The sequence below is a fragment of the Artemia sp. Qi Xiang Cuo genome, chromosome 9 (assembly GCF_049724085.1).
Source record: "Artemia sp. Qi Xiang Cuo chromosome 9, ASM4972408v1, whole genome shotgun sequence".
Taxonomy (NCBI): domain Eukaryota; kingdom Metazoa; phylum Arthropoda; class Branchiopoda; order Anostraca; family Artemiidae; genus Artemia; species Artemia sp. Qi Xiang Cuo.
In genome coordinates, this window is record NC_142802.1 from 13,226,697 (window position 1) to 13,232,696 (window position 6,000).

The following is a 6,000-nucleotide window of genomic DNA, read 5'->3' on the forward strand; positions in this document are numbered from 1 at the left end:
AGGGTTGTTCAATAGCTCATTTTAAAGGAAATTAATTGGGTTAAAAATCTATAGTAACTTAAATAAATTATTTCTAAAAGAGAATAAATTTTTCCACCAAAAACTGCATTTTTGATGTCTTTTCACACTGCAGTCTTTCAAACATAATCTTATACCAGCGGTAAGAATTGAACCCACGCCTCCGAAGAGACTGGTGGCTAACACCAGTGCCTTGGACCACTCGGCCAGGCTGCCTCTCATAATTTGGGTTGCAGCAGTAGCTAGCAACCTAGTAAGAGATGATCAGTTTTTACAGTAAAGAACGAACCTTAGCCCATAGTAGCAGAATTAAGAATATCTAGGTTGCAGCGGTATCTAGCAACCTATTAATTACATATATAATAAAGAACGACCTCTTGCCTATACTAAATTTTATTGTATAAGATTTCCCATTACATCTGTAAACTGTTCCACAGTTGCCGGTCCATACCTTGGAAGCTTTTCACTAAACATGCAACATTTCTTTTGGATATTATCCGGGTTGCAGCGGTAGCTAGCAACCAGTAAGAGACGATCACGTCCAATGTTAAGAAATATAGAAACCCATAGTTCCTAACAAAGGAGTCAGATCAAAACAAAAAGTACACCATTAGAACTGCCTTGTCCGAAACCCCTGTATAGGAAACTTTCTGTCCCTTGGCTTGAACAGCAAGGGAAATATATTGGCTTGAAAATCAAGAAAATTGACTTTAACCACGTTATTCTCCCCAAACGGGATATTTTTTCTCTTTTCTTTTTTTCTTTTCCACAGATAGCTTGGCACTGGAACATCGTAGAGGGTTGTTCAATAGCTCATTTTAAAGGAAATTAATTGGGTTAAAAATCTATAGTAGCTAAAATAAATTATTTCTAAAAGAGAATAAATTTTTCAACCAAAAACTGCATTTTTGATGTCTTTTCACACTGCAGTCTTTCAAACATAATCGTATACCAGCGGTAAGATTTGAAACCACGCCTCCGAAGAGACTGGTGGCTAACACCAGTGTCTTGGACCACTCGGCCAGGCTGCCTCTCATAAATAAATATATATATGTGAATTCGGGTTGCAGCAGTATACAATAAAGAACGACACCTAGCCCATGTTAACTGAAAGTTTTTTCTTTCTCCTCAGCTAGCTGGGCACTGGAAAATCATAGAGAGCTGTATAATAGCTCAGTTTAAATATAATAAGGATCAAACTCTTCCCTATACTAACTTCCATACGCAACTTCACTATAGTTAAGATTAAAGTATTTATATTTTTACATTAAAAGACGATCACTGAAATAACAAACCATTCCATACATTGGACTTAGTTAGCTACTTGAATGTTTGAGTTTCGTCTCTTACTATTTAAAAGAAAAAAAGCCGTAGGCTTTTTCCTGTTTTATCCGGGTTGCAGCGGTAGCTAGCAATCTAGTAAGAGACGATCACGTCCAATGTTAAGAAATATAAAAACCCCTAACTCCTAGAAAAATAGTCAGATCAAAAAAAAAAGTACACCATTAGAACCGCCTTGTCCAAAACCCCTAGAAAGAAAACTTACCACCCTTTGGCTTGAATAACAAAGAAAATATATTGGCTTGAAAATCAAGAAAATTGACTTTAACTACGTTATTCTGCACAAACGAGATATTTTTTTCTTTCTTTTGTTTCCAGAGATAGCTTGGCACTGGAACATCGTAGAGAGTTGTTCAATGGCTCATTTTAAAGGAAATCTCTAGATCTAGCGCCTTTTGTACCTAATTTTTTTTATTAATTATTTTTCACGAAAAACTTAATTTTGTATATACAATATTGATCAATGACGTCATAGTCGTTGGATGTAGTACATAAAGGCTCGATCATCGAATTTAAGCTGAAACTAAGTAAAGGACAATTATGCCTCCATATATTCACAGTGATGTATAAGATTTCCCATTACATCTGTAAACTGTTCCACAGTTGCCGGTCCATACCTTGGAAGCTTTTCACTAAACATGCAACATTTCTTTTGGATATTACTACGAAGTTTTGCGAAAGCATCTCTAGCTGACTTTTCAACAAAATCTATTCTTTCAGAGATAATTTTAATCTTTAATTTTGAATATTTTTCGTAATCCCGGTAAAACATTCGTAAAATTTTTCTCAGTTTACAAAGATCAGCCTGTGCGTTCTTTGCAGCTTGTGTAAACTGCAAAAATATCCATGGTATCCGAGCAATAGTTAGAATATTTCAATAAAAGCTGGAAAAATACCTTAAAATGTTAAAATTAGTTTTATTTTTGGTTAGGTTCTAACTACCCAATGTGGGATTGACTATGTATTTTCAGACCAAAAAATTACATTTTTTAATATATATTTTATTTTTCAGTTTATCCGGGTTGCAGCGGTAGCTAGTCCGGGTTGCAGCGGTAGCTAGTCCGGGTTGCAGCGGTAGCTAGCAACCTAGTAAGAGACGATCCCGTCCAATGTTAAGAAATATAAAAAACCCTAACTCCTAGAAAAATAGTCAGATCAAAACAAAAAGTACACCATTAGAACCGCCTTGTCCGAAACCCCTATAAAGGAAACTTACCACCCTTTGGCTTGAATAACAAAGAAAATATATTGGCTTGAAAATCAAGAAAATTGACTTTAACCACGTTATTCTGCACAAACGGGATATTTTTTTCTTTCTTTTGTTTCCAGAGATAGCTTGGCACTGGAACATCGTAGAGAGTTGTTCAATGGCTCATTTTAAAGGGAATCTCTAGATCTAGCGCCTTCTGCACTTAATTTTTTTTAATAATTATTTTTCACGAAAAACTTAATTTTGCATATACAATATTGATCAATGACGTCATAGTCGTTGGATGTAGTACATAAAGGCTCGATCATCGAATTTAAGCTGAAACTAAGTAAAGAACAATTATGCCTCCATATATTCACAGTGATGTATAAGATTTCCCATTACATCTGTAAACTGTTCCACAGTTGCTGGTCCATACCTTGGAAGCTTTTCACTAAACAAGCAACATTTCTTTTGGATATTACTATGAAGTTCTGCGAAAGCATCTCTAGCTGACTTTTCAACAAAATCTATTCTTTTAGAGATAATTTTAATCTTTAATTTTGAATATTTTTCGTAATCCCGGTAAAACATTCGTAAAATTTTTCTCAGTTTACAAAGATCAGCCTGTGCGTTCTTTGCAGCTTGTGTAAACTGCAAAAATATCCATGGTATCCGAGCAATAGTTTGAATATTTCAATACAAGCTGGAAAAATACCTTAAAATGTTATAAGCTTAAGGATAAAGAGAAGGACACGTGAAACCTCAGTCAATTATTAATATAAAAAATTAGTAAGCTACCGACCTGGATGCAGAATCATGTGAAAAAGACACAGATAGTAGACAGAAATGACAAGGACGAGATATTGAAGCAGAATTTGAACAATCCCTTCAAGATGTTGATGTTTCTGAGGGTCTCCCGGGAGCTGCAAAGCAAGATCTTGAACGCATAGATTTTTCTGCACAAGAGGATACATTCGGTGCTAAAGATTATAGAAATGAGATGACACTCAAGCCAGATCATGAAGCGTGTCCTTTATGGGTGTTGCCATATGGTCACATTTTCCTCGAGTCTGTCTCTCCAGTGTACAAACACGCCCATGACTTTTTGGTTGCCATTATTGAACCTGTTTCGCGACCGAAGTATATCCACGAGTACAAGTTGACAGTATATGCGCTGTACGCAGCCGTTAGCGTCGGACTGGAGACTAAAGACATTATTGAATATTTGAAAAGGCTGAGTAAGACAACAGTGCCTAAAGGAATTGAGGAGTTTATTACCCTCTGTACACTATCCTACGTCAAGGTCAAATTACCGCTTAAGCAGAATCGTTATTTTGTGGAGTCTCATCATGTTGACGTCAGTAAGAATCTTTTGAAAGACACCGCATAAAATTAAACCCATGCACCTCATGGCTCAGCAGATGAGGTACTTAGAAGTAGTCAGGGAAGGGTGGCAGCCGTGACTTTTGGATCAAAGGCTGCCGCGGCTGGACCAAGTAATGATGCTGTCATTACCGGCACTGGAACTGGGTCGGACGCCCCTCCGTTGGTCAGTACTGCAGATATTCCTGAAGATATTTCGAATTTCTACGCCAAAATTGATAAAGATGACGATGACGACGAGTATTTATCCAAAGAAATCATATCGTTCGAAATAGATCAAAATCATTTGAAATCCTTGCAGATGAGATGCATCACGTTGAAATATCCTCTTTTGGCCGAGTATGACTTTAAAAAAGATACACGGAATCCGGATATCCCCATTGATTTAAAGCCAGGTGCAGTCCTCCGTCCATATCAAGAAAAGGCTCTGAGGACAATATTTGGCAACGGTCGTGCTCGTTCGGGTCTTATTGTCTTACCGTGCGGCGCTGGAAAGAGTCTAGTCGGAGTTACAGCCGTATGTACAGTTCGGAAGAAGGCCCTGGTGTTGTGCAATTAAACTGTTTCGGTGGAGCAGTGTAATGCCCAGTTTAAGATGTGGAGCACTGCCACTGAAAATATAATCTGCCGATTTACGTCCTATGATCAGTAAAAACCAACGAACGCAAGTATTTTGAATACCACATAACCTCTGATAGCGTATGGCCAAAAAAGAGCATATTAAGGAGACCATAAACAGAAGTGGATTCAGTACCAAGACTGGGGCAGTATGGTTCTTGATGAAGTTCACACAAGTCCAGCCAAAATTTTTCGTCGTGTTTTAACAATCGTCCAGGCTCACTGTACACTTGGATTGACGGCTACTGTAGTGCGTGAAGATGACAAAATTGCTGATCTGAATTTTCTGATTGGTCCCAAAATGTATGAGGCCAATTGGCTTGAACTTCAAGAGAAGGGCTACATAGCTAAAGTTCAATGTGCCGAAGTGTGGTGTGACATGGCACCGGAATTCTACAAGGAATATCTATCAGCCAAGTCTGCTAAGCAATTGCTACTGTATGTGATGAACCCAAACAAGTTCCGGACTTGTGAATTTCTGATTAAATACCACGAGAGGAGGCAAGACAAAATTATTGTTTTCTCAGACAACGTGTATGCACTCAAATACTACGCCACTACTCTTAGAAAGCCCTTCCTCTGTGGTTCTACTTCACAGGCTGAACGACTCGAAGTTCTTCAAGTGTTTAAGAACAACCCATCAGTAAATACAATATTCGTCAGTAAAATTGATGACACTTCTTTCGACTTGCCGGATGCAAATGTCCTTATCCAGATATCCGCCCATGGTGGCTCTAGACGTCAGGAGGCACAAAGGTTAGGAAGAATTTTTATAATAAAGAACGACCTCTTGCCTATACTAAATTTTATACGCCACTTAATTATAGTATAGGTTAGTAATTCCACAGATAGCTTGGCACTGGAACATCGTAGAGAGTTGTTTAATGGCTCATTTTAAAGCAAGTTAATGGGCTTAAAAACTTTTGTAGTTATAAAACAAATTATTTTTAAATAGAATCATTTTTCTTATGAAATTACATTAAAAGAAGATCATTACAATAACAAACCATTGCATACATTGGACTTAGTTAGCTACTTGATTGTTTGAGGTTCGTCTCTTACTATTTCACAGAAGAAAAAGCCGTAGGCTTTTTCCTGATTGTAATTCGGGTTGCAGTGGTAGCTAGCAACCTAGTCCAGGTTGCAGCGGTAGCTATCAACCTAGTAAGAGACGATCACGTCCAATGTTAAGAAATATAAAAACCCATAACTCCTAAAAAAAAGTTAGATCAAAAGCAAAAAGTACACCATTAGAACCTCCATGTCTGAAACCCCTGTATAGGAAACTTTCAGTCATTTGACTTTAACAGTAAGGGAAATATATTGGCTTGAAAATCAAGAAAAGTGGCGGCTACTACAACATTCTGCCAAAATGGCATATTTTTTTTCTTTCTTTTTTTTCCACAGATAGCTTGGCACTGGAACATCGTAGAGAGTTGTTCAATGAC

The 6,000-nt window shown here is 37.4% G+C and overlaps 1 pseudogene; it reads left to right on the forward strand.

Moving 5' to 3' along the window:
* LOC148948327 (general transcription and DNA repair factor IIH helicase/translocase subunit XPB pseudogene) overlaps positions 1–5,384 on the forward strand; it is a 28,281-nt pseudogene extending 22,897 nt beyond the window's left edge.
* Positions 5,385–6,000: the final 616 nt, after the last annotated feature.